The following is an 11,672-nucleotide window of genomic DNA, read 5'->3' on the forward strand; positions in this document are numbered from 1 at the left end:
TGCTTGGTACATAGTAAATGCTTAATAAATGATAAATGGGCCAGGCTCAGTGGCTCATGTCTGTAATCCCAGTACTTTAGCACACCAAGGCGGGAGGATTGCTTGAGGCCAGGAGTTCAAGGCTGCAGTGTGTTGATCAAGGCATTCACATATGGATTAGGAAAGCTGTATTTTGGCCATTTGTTACCATTAGTGTTTTCATAGCTCCCCTGAACCTAAACCTCCCAGTTACAGTAATTGTATCAGTTAGGATTTCTTTGCTGTGGTTTGAAAGATTGCTCAAATATGTTTTTCCCATACATGAAAGAAGTCCAAAGTTGGACAGTTCAGGCTTTGTATGATGGGCCCTGAAGTTCTTCTGGCTCTCCTCAATGCCATTCCTAGGATGTGGCCTGCACCCTCCTGGCTCACGATGGCTCCAGGTAGCCAGATGCAGGACAAATCGAGAAGAATGCCTCTCTTTCTGTTAAGGAGACTCCTGGAAGCACCATAAGAGTCTTGTATCACATTGGTCAAAGGGCCACCAACATGGCTATCCCTAGCTAGAAGGCTGGGAATTGCCATCATTTAGCTGGTTCATAGTTACCCTAAGTAAAACGGGTTCTGTTACTGAGAAGAAAAGGAAGAGAAGATTTTTTTGTTTTTCTAGACACATGACAGATGAAAGAAGGCTAGATTTTATGGTAGGCATTTTTTCATCTTTACCACTGTGCTACCACTTTACCACTATAGAATTTAACTACTCAATTATTCCCCAATACTTTTCCATTTTTATTTATTTATTTTATGTCTTTATTATTTATTTTTAGACAAGCTCTTGCTCTGTCACCAGGCTGGAGTGCAGTGGCACTATCATGGCTCACTACAGCCTTGACCTCTTAGGTTCAAGCAATCCTCCTACCTCAGCCCACCACACCTGGCTAGTGTTGGGTGTGTGTGTGTGTGTGTGTGTGTGTGTGTGTGTGTTTGTAGAGATAGAGTGGTCTTGAACTCCGGGGCTCAAGTGGTCGGCCTACCTTGGCCTCCCAATGTGTTGGGATTATGGATATGAGCCCCTGTACCTGGCCGGTTTTAACAGATACCTGCTGTTAACTTTTGTCTCTGTCTTCTGGTCACTTTTGCTTCATTATTTGACTCCTAGCGGGAGATCTTTTAAAAATAACTATATCCCAATGAAGAGTGATTAGAAATTTAAGCTCTGTGTTTTTCATTTATTCATTCCATAAATATTATGCACTCATTGTATACAGGGGGCTTTTTGTTATTACAGGCAATGTGAATCATTACTGATTATATTTCCTTTGTGTTGACTTGGCTTCCTGGGGGCACAGAGTCACATTTGTGACTCAGTTGGATTGAGTTCAAGCCTTGCCCTATCAAACTTTCTTTTTCTCTGTTGCCCAAGCTGCAGTGCAGTGGCACAATCTTGGCCCACTGCAACCTTCACCTCCCTGGTTCAGGTGATTCTCCTGCCTCAACCTCCTGAGTTGCTGGGATTACAGACGTGCCCCACCACGCCCAGCTAATTTTTGTATTTGTAGTAGAGATGGGATTTCACCATGTTGGCCAGGCTGGTTTCGTACTCCTGACCTCAGGTGATCCACCCGCCTTGGCCTCCCAAAGTGTTGGAATTATAGGTGAGAGCCACCATAACTGGCCAAACCTTTTTTTCTGAGAAAGAGTCTAGCTCTGTCGCCCATGTTGGAATGCAATGGCATGATCTTGAGTCACTGCAACCTCCACCTCCAGGGCTTAAGTGATTCTTCCACTTCAGCCTCCTGAGTAGCTGGGATTACAGGTGACTGCCAGCATGCCTGGCTAATTTTTGTATTTTTAGTAAAGATGGATTTCCACCATTTTGGCCGGGCTGGTCTCGAACTCCTGACCTCAAATGATCCACCTGCTTCAGCTTCCCAAAGTGCTGGGATTACAGGCGTGAGCCATCATGCCTAGCAGCCCCTATTAAACTTTCTACCTAGCAAAATAGTTATTCGTTCCATTCCTAGTACTGTATAGCAGTTTCAGTATGATCCTGCCTCTCTAACTTAGAGTGCTACATAGGAAGTAAGAGTGGGCTTCATGGTAGGCAGCTGCCAGGCTAGCATAAATTCTGACATACCAGAAAATCCCTTTGATCCTTCTTAAATGCTTGTCTTACTTTGTGACAAATGACTAATGATTTAAAGCAGTGGCTCTGAACCCTGCCTTTATATCAGAATCACCCACAAGACTTTTAAAAATTACCTAGAAACTTCCCTACCTGACATTTTGATTCAATAGCCTTAGGTGTAGTTTAAAAAGCTCCACAGGTAATTCTGATGTACATTTGAGGTTTAAGGCCTTGTGCCCCTGTGAACTGGAAATGATCTAGGGAAGATTTGCACTTTGTTCCTCATCAGTGACATACTGGAGATCAGATCCTTTCTTGAAAACCTGTTTTGGCCATGGAAAAAGCAGATGGGAGGAACTCTTAAGAGTAAGGGAAGCAAGAATACTGAAATGCTTTAGGGGAAACTTGGTTGCCTGTTTTGCCAGCTCCCATTGTGGGAAATTTTTCCTTTGAGCAAAGAATCTGTTTAACTGGGGCTGCAAGCCCTGGGAAAAGTGCTGAGTCTGGATGTGGCTACCATTAGTGTCATGAGTTTGCAGCTTCTGTTCCTGGGACCAGTGAAGGGAGACAAAGGGAGCCTGGTAGATTATTGTTTTCAGAACCAGGATTCTATCAATGAGTCTTCTGAGCTGATGAGAACCTTCTGGTGATTCCAGGAGTGTTGGTGAGTTCACAAGGAACTATGAGGTCAGGTAGGAATCCTGTTTTGTATTAGGAGTTCTGTGAATTCCAAGACCAGGCCTTCTCTTACTCAAATATAAGAACAAAAACACATTCCAGAGTTTATTCTGTTTCAGTTTATTCATGCCATTTCCCTCAGCTCCCCTATCCCATTAGTGTAGAAATGGAAAAATGGTATGCATGTATATCCTACTGTTATTAAAACAGTGTTCATAGCCTAATAAAACAGTGGCTTACAGTTATTGAGGGCTTACTATGTACTGTGTGCCAGAGACTGGGTTAATAATTATGAAACTGAAGCTTAGGAAGACAAGGGGCAAAGTTGGGAAGCATATATTTTAAGATGTTTTTAATTTCTTTTGCCCCATTTTCTGGTAATGTGGTTTTTCCTGATAACCCATTCAAGTATATTTTAATTACGTTCATTTTTAATATGCTTTTATAATTTGCTCCATACTCCCTGCTATTCTTAAACACAGGCTACTGAATTGAATTGAGGGATCTTAAAGTCCCTTTGAACCTCAAGATTGTATTAGTTAACCTTTTGGGATGTCTCCAGCCTCACTCTGACCCTGTTATTTATAGTGTACTGAAGACTGAGGAGATGGCTGAACAGGGTCTGATATACTTGTGTCCTGGGCCTTGTTACTCTGTAAAAGTCTGACTGGTTTATTTTTTGTCATTTACCTTTTTCTCACAGAGGATGGACCACACATGACATTGCAGGCAGGATAACATATCTGCCCCTTTGCAAAATTCATCTGTAAGTGAATCACAGGTTCAAGTGACCTCTCTAGTGACTTCGTTTCTTTCCATCACCCTCTCTGTTGACATCAGGGCCTTTTAACTTGTTGGCTGAATTCAGCAAGTTATGAGCCTTTTCAACATCTCTGACCTGTTGGATCACAGGACTGTTGGGGTCAGTGTGAACCGCTCAGAACCTAAGGAAAAGTATTCCTCACCATCTTGAGAATTTGGCCAGTGTGTTTTGGAAATGCCTTATTCTAAAGCCTATACCATTTTCATTAATCAGAGCCGACACGTCTGTAAACGTGATACTAAGCCAAAATTTATTATGGTTTCTTATGATTTTTTCCCCTAATGGATTTGGAATCCCTGGAGGTCAGAGGTTCATATTTTCCACAACAAACTGGAGAGCTAGGACTTAGATAAAGTAGACATTCAAATGTTTGTTAAATGCTACTTTTAAAATGCTTTAAGTAGAAGCCCTTAAAATAATATCTGGAATCTTTTTAAGTTTGAAAGTCTAATGGCTATTTGTATCAGATTTATATGTCTATGCTCTGAATAGCCTCCTGGTCTAACTGATAAATCTGTGAAATTGCACTTTCTTCCAGTAGATAACTTTGCTGTTCTCCGGTGAAATACTTTGCTTATCCCTTGCCAGTCCAGCCTAGGGAAGTTGGCCAGACCTGAGCTGGGAATTTTATTTGAGGGAGTGGAAATAGGAGGGCCAAGGCTCAGTTAGAGAGGACAGCTCTTTAGTGGCCTGAGCTGGCTCTTTTGTACAACCGGAGATTGTTAGAATTTTAGAGGTGGAGAGACTTTAGAGGTACAGCCCAGTCCTCTTATTTTACAGATGAATGAAAGCGAGTCTCAGTGATGTTAAGTGACTTTTTAAAGGCTACAGAATTCACTAGGGTCAAAGTTGGAACCCAACTGAAGTCAGAAAGAAGTGAACATTGTGCTTTTTCCCCGTTTCTCTGTCCTTTCTATCAAGGAGCTACGAAGACATGTTTCTCCATTGCTTTCTTTCATAGGTTATGCCTTAAATTGGAAGTTTTTCTTTTCGTATACTTAATTATGAGATGGAGACAGTCGATAGAAAATAGTCCCATTTTGGAAGCATTTTTTAGTTCAAATCTTGGGTCAAGAATAGTAAATGAACATTTAAGATTATCTGTCAGCTTGGCCAACATGGTAAAACCCCATCTCTACTAAAAATAGAAAAATTAACCAAGCGTGGTGGTGCATGCCTGTAATCCCAGCTACTCAGGAGGCTGAGGCATGAGAATTGGTTGAACCTGGGAGATGGGGGTTGCAGTGGGCCAAGGTCATGTCACTGCACTCCAGCCTTGGTGCTAGAACGAGACTGTCTCAAAAAACAAAAAAGATCATCAGACATATTTAGCATGCATTTTCAAGTTCCACAGGCATCAACTTACTGTTCCTCCTATGTCGTCTTCCCCCAGCCTTTTCTTTTTTCTTTTTCTTTTCTTTTTTTATTTTTTTGACACAGAGTCTTGCTCTGTCACCCAGGCCAGAGTGCAGCGGCTCAATTACAGTTCACTACAGCCTCAACCTCTTGGGCTCAAGCAGTCCTCCCACCTCAGCCTCGTGAGTAGCTGGGACTATAGGTGTACGCCACCACACCTGGCCTGACGTTTTCAGTTAAATACTTCTGCATATCATTTAGGTATAATGGATTATACCAGAAATGAATCTGCACTTTGTGCTTGGTATTATTTTTTAAGGTATTAAAGAGGTGATAACTATGTTTTTTCAATAAATATTTTATGCATGTTTTCCAAATTTGCCATACGTGACATTTTAATTTTGATCACTCTAAGGATTCCAGCCATACATAAAAGGTATTTATAAATGGGCTTTATTCTTAAGTCAGCTGTTTCTCTTGTTTTATTGTTTTTGATTCTAATGAAAGCTTTGCTTTCTTACTTACATATGGGGAAAACCTCTTATTATAGAGAAAGCTTCTAGAGTGTTTATTTTGGTGACTTAAAGTCTGTTAATAGAGTGTATGTATCCCAAAGATTCAAATTGTGTTTTGCATTCTTTCCTCTCAAAAGTATTTATTTGGGGCTGGGCACGGTGGCTTATGCCTGTAATCCCAGCACTTTGGGAGGCCGAGGTGGGCGGATCACAAGGTCAAGAGTTTGAGACCAGCCTAACCAACATGGTGAAACCCCATCTCTGCTAAAAGTACAAAAATTACTCTGGCATAATGGCAGGCACCTGTAATCCCAGCTACTGGGGAGGCTGAGGAAGGAGAATTTTGTGAACCTGGGAGGCGGAGGTTGCAGTGAGCCGAGATCCTGCCATCACACTCCAGCCTAGGCAATAAGAACAAAACTCTGTTTCAAAAAAAAAAAAACCTATTTATTTGGACTCTTAAATGCTTTTGGTTGGTTGGCATTTCTTTGTGAATTATTTAGCAAAATAATTTTTTGTCTATAATCAGATGAATGCTTTGCAACAAATTTAAAAGTTTTTTTTAAATAAAAGAAAATACATGGTTTGTTTTTAAAGGATAACAAAACTTATGTACTTTATAGTCTTGTTATGTAAAATTAAGGAAAGAAAAATGAAGAAATTTCAGCAACCTAGGTTTTTAAAGCTGTATGAAATTCTAGAATGTTATCTTTCACCTGAAAAACAACTTAATTGGCTCAAATGGTCCTATTTATCATATATTTACTCTTCAATTTGCTTTTATTTATTTATTTATTTATTTATTTTTTGTGAGACAGAGTCTTGCTTTGTTGCCCAGGCTGGAATCTTGGCTCACTATAACCTCTGCCTCCTGGGTTCAAGTGATTCTCCTGTCTCAGCTTCCTGAGTAGCTGGGACTACAGGTTCAGGCTGTCATGCCCAGAATATCTCTCTGTATAATCGGAAGAGCGTCGTTTTTAAGAGACGGAGTTTTGCCATGTTAGCCAGGCTGATCTCGAACTCCTGAGCTCAGGCAGTCTGCCTGCCTTGGCCCCAAAAAGTGCTAGGATTACAGGTGTGAGCCACCACTCGCCACCACTCCCAGCCTCAACAATTTGCTTTTTGCTTTTTTTGAGATGGGATCTCACTCTGTCACCCAGGCTGGAGTGCAGTGGCGTGATCTTGGCCCACTGCAACCTCCAGCTCGTAGTTTCAAGAGATTCTCCTGCCTCAGCTTGCTGAGTAGCTGGGGTTACAGGTGCATGCCACCACACCCAGCTAATTTTTTTGTGTGCGTGTGTATTTTTAGTAGAGACGGGGTTTCGCCATGTTGGCCAGGCTGGTCTCAAATTCCTGACCTCAAGTGATCTGCCCACCTTAAGTGATCTGCCCACCTCAACCTCCCAAAGTGTTGGGATTACAGGTGTGAGCCACTACAACTGGTTAACAGTATTTATATGTATAGCACTTTGAAGTACTAACCCATGGTCTCCTTGAATGACTAACAATCATTCAAAGAGATGTTTAGGAGTTACCATCTTTATTGAACAGGTGAGTAAGCCCAAGTTTGGAGAGGCTGAGTTACTCCCCCCAATCTGACATCTCTAGTTAATAGTAGAACTGGAATTCAGTTTTTCTGACTCCTAGCTAGTGTTCTTTCCCCTCTTGTGAAGATAAATTGTTGGTGAGATATATAGGTTTATATGTACATATATCTAAATTTATGTTATGCATGTACATTAATTCCATTTTTGATGCAATAATTATTAAATGTCATAAGATATTTAGTATACTCTCAGGTACTGTATTTTAAGCTTCTGTTTGCTTTGTTTTCCTTCAGCTTCTTAGCAAAACTGGTTGTTAAGTAAGTGTGGGAAGAATGAAGTTGAGTGGTAACAGTGCAGTACTTCTTTGGTTGATCAATGCTATGTACATACCTCCCACAGAACATTCTCCCTCTTATTATCCAGTGTACTTCCTCTGCTTGGATGTATCTGGCCTCCCACTGGTCTCCTAAATGCCTCTGGGAGTAATACCAGTCTTGTCTGGAATCTTATTGAATGTGAAGGATGGCAACAGTTTAATTGTACCCCACTGAAGCCCTTTGCAGACATTTCAGTGAATTGACATAGTTTCATTAGCCGTGTTATCTAGCATTGTATCAAAAGGGCCCTTTCTCTTCAATACGGATAAGGAGAGCAAATACAGAATTGTAAGTTTAATCTTATTTAGTCAGAGATATCTGAAAATACGGTTCTGAATACCTTCCAGATTTAACGTCTTTGTTGTTATGTAATGGACAGGAACTCAATTAGTGTTTATTAAATGTCTACTCTGGGAATCATGGTTTGTTACTTCATAATTTATGAGTATGTTGAAATCCTAAACATGTGTTGTACTACCGTGATTTTTTTTCTTTAATTTTTTACATGATAAAACAGTGCATTCAATTCTAGGCAGTTGGCACATCTTAAATGTCAAAAAAAGAAAGCATCAAACATTTGCTTTTGAAATAGATAATTCTTATTTTTTGAAAGGATTTTACCCATGTGTGCAGTTATTGAAAGAAAATATTTGTACTTAGCTGACTTGTCTTCACCAAATGTCATAGCTTAGACATCCCTTTGGTTGGAGACATAGGGTTAAGTCTTGCTATTAAATAGGCAATTAATCTTTAAAAATGTAGAGAATGTCCTTGGTAATTACTAGATGGAATTTATGTTGTCCTTTTTGTAATGAATTGTTCTTTAAAAAATAAGATTTGTTTTATTATTTATTTATTTATTTATTTATTTATTTTTGAGACAGAGTCTCACTCTTGCTTAGGCTGGAATCTCAGCTCACTGCAACCTCCACCTCTCGGGTTCAAGCGATTCTCCTGCCTCAACCTCCCAAGTAGCTGGGACTACAGGCACACACCACTACGCCCAGCTAATTTTTGTATTTTTAATAGAGACAGGGTTTTACCATGTTCGTCAGGCTGGTCTCGAACTCCTGACCTCAGGTGATTTGCCCGCCTCAGCCTCCCAAAGTGCTGAGATTACAGTTTTGAGCCACCATGCCTGGTTAGAACATTTGCATTTTATATTTATCATTTGTCATAGGGCTTTGTTACGTTTAAATTTGCTTCTGGATTCTAGTTTTCTAGAACAAATTTAGTTATTTGGTGTGCTTATAACTAGCTGCTGTTCACAGGGAAAGAGAATGAACAAATTAATTATGCTTCTGATTATATTTAATTACCAAGAGCAATGTTTTTACTCTTTTCTTAACATATTTATTTTCAAACATAAAATGCTATATTTCATCCATTTGGAGACAGACATTTTATTCACATTTTAACACAACTAATATCAGGATATGTCGTGTATAATGTGTGACCTAATTGATGATATTTTTACTTTCTTAGTGGCACATGAAACAACAGGGTGCCTTACACTTCCTGGTATTTTTATTTATTACTTATTCGTTTAGATTGCTCTTTCAGAATTCATGGTATCTTTAGTTGAATCAAAATCAGTATTTGGAAAGATCTTTACCAAGTTGTAAAGCACTTTTTGAAACATGGTTGTTTACAATTTATGTGTACTCATGTACACATCTACTTTCAGTTGGTGTTGGCCTGAAGTCAAGGGTGGATTATTTTCTTTTTTTTTTTGAGACAGAGTCTCGTTCTGTTATCAGACTGGAGTGCAGTGGCGTAATCTCGGCTTGGTGGAACTTCCGACTCCCTGCTTCAAGTGATTCTCCTGCGTCAGCCTCGTGAGTAGCTGGGACTATAGGCCCAGCTGATTTTTATATTTTTAGTAGAGATGGGGTTTCACCTTGTTGGCCAGGATGGTCTTGATCTCTTGACCTTGTGATCTGTCCGCCTCGGCCTCCCAAAGGGATTTTCATTTACACTTTTAACTTTGGAAACAGGTACATAACAAGAAATAGTTGTTAAAGAAATTAAATTTGCCACATTTAATTACAGAAACTCCAGCTAGATTTGTTAAGGGGTTTGTCAAGCTTGAAGAGCTCAAAGCTAGTTAATACAGAAGCATACAGACAACCCACTCTTCCTCATTCCTAGTTTTTCTGTCGTTTTATCTGTGGTGTTTAAGGATGACTATTGTGGGATTGTTTCTCTGTCCACTACTGAGTGCCCAGAGGACACTGAGGATGAGGAGTGTTCTTGTGTGACTCGCTTTCAGGCTGAGGCTCCTTTGTCACTGGAGCACCGGTTGGCAGAGCTTATCATTTTGCACATTCACCAACATGGGTTTCCAGTATTTTTCCTCCAGAAAAACCGGTTCAGATTGTCAAGGCTCAGATTTTATGTGCTTCTGTTCCTTCTTGCCCTTTCACTTACAGTACATTGTGTGAAATGGTGCTGCATAGTTTCATCATTTTGTGTTGGTTTAACATGTCATGGATGGCAATACATAATCCTGTGACTATCCATTTCCCTACACCCCAAGATATTAAAACATCATGGGCAAAGACCCTGTGGTAGCAATTGGTGGCCCTGAAGTGGGTACATGATACATCTGAGGAAATAGTTTCAGGCCATGTTTTTGGAGCAGAGGAGAGTGTGGGTAGGGTTAGACACACAGGCCCTGTGTACCATCCTGGTGACCCTTGCCCTCAAAAAACTCTTTGGAGGTTTTTTTCATTTTGTTTTGTTTATATCTGATTTATTTTATTTTATTATTAATTTATTTAAAAAAATATTTTTTTTGAGACAGAGGTTTGCTCTTGTTGCCCAGGCTGGAGTGCAATGAGGTGATCTCAGCTTGCCTCCTGGGTTCAAGCGCTCCTGCCTCATCCTCCTGAGTAGCTGGGATTACAGGCATGCGCCACCATGCCCAGCTAATTTTTGTATTTTTAGTAGAGATGGGGTTTCACTATATTGGCCAGGCTGGTCTAGAACTCCTGACCTCAGGTGATTCACCTGCTTCGACCTCCCAAAGTGCTGGGATTATAGGCCTGAGCCACCAAGCCCAGCAGATTTTTTTTTTTTTTTTAAAGAGCATTCCTGAAAACTGGACTTTGTGTGTGTTGGGGGTTTGTTAGGAGAGAATGGCTATTTGGTAATGAGACCTGTTTCTATGGATTGACTGGGGTGAAAGACTGAGTGGATGGGAGGTGAGAAAATGGAGGTTGTATGAATAGACAACTTTGAAAAAGCTATTGTCTGGAGAGAAAAAGATCACTGAACCAATTTTTCTTTTCTCTTCTTTTCCTTTTTTCTTTTAAGAGTCTTGTTCTGTTGCCCAGGCTGGAGTGCAGTGGCATGATCATGGCTCACTGTAGCCTTAACTTCCTGGGCTCAAGTGATCCTCCCTGTCAGCCTCCTGAGTAGCTGAGACTACAGGCGTGCACCACCACAGCCGGCTAATTTTTAAAAGAATATTTTTGCAGAGACAGGATCTCACTATATTGCTCAGGCTGGTCTGGAGCTCCTGCCTTGGCCTCAGCATCCCAAAGTGTTGAGATTATTGGCGTGAGTTACCATTCCCGGCCTGAACCATTTTTCACTCTTGTTTTACACTCAGCCCCCTGGAAACCTCTGTCTTCTCTCACTGTCACTTTTGTCACCCCCAAAGCAGTCTGGATCCCAGAGTCACCCATTTCCTTTGGGTGTCAATGTGGACTTTCTCTTGGGTTCTTGCTTTCCTATGACCTCAAACCCTTCTCAAACTCACTGGGTTAGAATCCATCTTGATTAGTGGTGCTGCCATTTCTGACTCTTCCCACTTAATTGCCCACCCTCCTCCTGACCAACCAGCTGTATAAATTCTAAAATTTGTGACTATCCAAATACCCTCTAGTCTTATTGATTCCGCTTCTTTATCGTCTCTTGGATTTATTCTGCTTTTTCTCTTCTCATCACACTTCCTCCTCATCTTTGGACTGGGCTATTACAAAATGGAGATTATAATACCTACCTTGAGGATTTTCTAGGAACATGAATTTTTTTTTTTTTTTTTTTTTTGAGACGGAGTTTTGCTCTTGTTACCCAGGCTGGAGTGCAATGGCGCGATCTCGGCTCACCGCAACCTCCGCCTCCTGGGTTCAGGCAATTCTCCTGCCTCAGCCTCCTGAGTAGCTGGGATTACAGGCACGCGCCACCATGCCCAGCTAATTTATGTATTTTTAGTAGAGACGGGGTTTCACCATGTTGACCAGGATGGTCTCGATCTCT

The 11,672-nt window shown here is 40.8% G+C and overlaps 1 protein-coding gene across 6 annotated transcripts in view; it reads left to right on the forward strand.

Moving 5' to 3' along the window:
• NAPEPLD (N-acyl phosphatidylethanolamine phospholipase D) overlaps nucleotides 1-11,672 on the forward strand; it is a 46,921-nt gene that overhangs the window by 6,083 nt on the left and 29,166 nt on the right. Inside the window, exon 1 of one of the 6 annotated variants that reach the window (XM_032276390.1) lies at nucleotides 9,222-9,244. The exons of the other annotated variants lie outside the window; for them this stretch is intronic. The gene's annotated coding sequence lies outside the window, so the exon portion shown is untranslated. Of the gene's footprint in view, nucleotides 1-9,221; nucleotides 9,245-11,672 lie in introns of those variants that run through there. 6 annotated transcript variants of the gene reach the window in all.

This window comes from Sapajus apella, unplaced genomic scaffold, assembly GCF_009761245.1.
Source record: "Sapajus apella isolate SASKATOON/1434 unplaced genomic scaffold, GSC_monkey_1.0 scaffold7, whole genome shotgun sequence".
Taxonomy (NCBI): domain Eukaryota; kingdom Metazoa; phylum Chordata; class Mammalia; order Primates; family Cebidae; genus Sapajus; species Sapajus apella.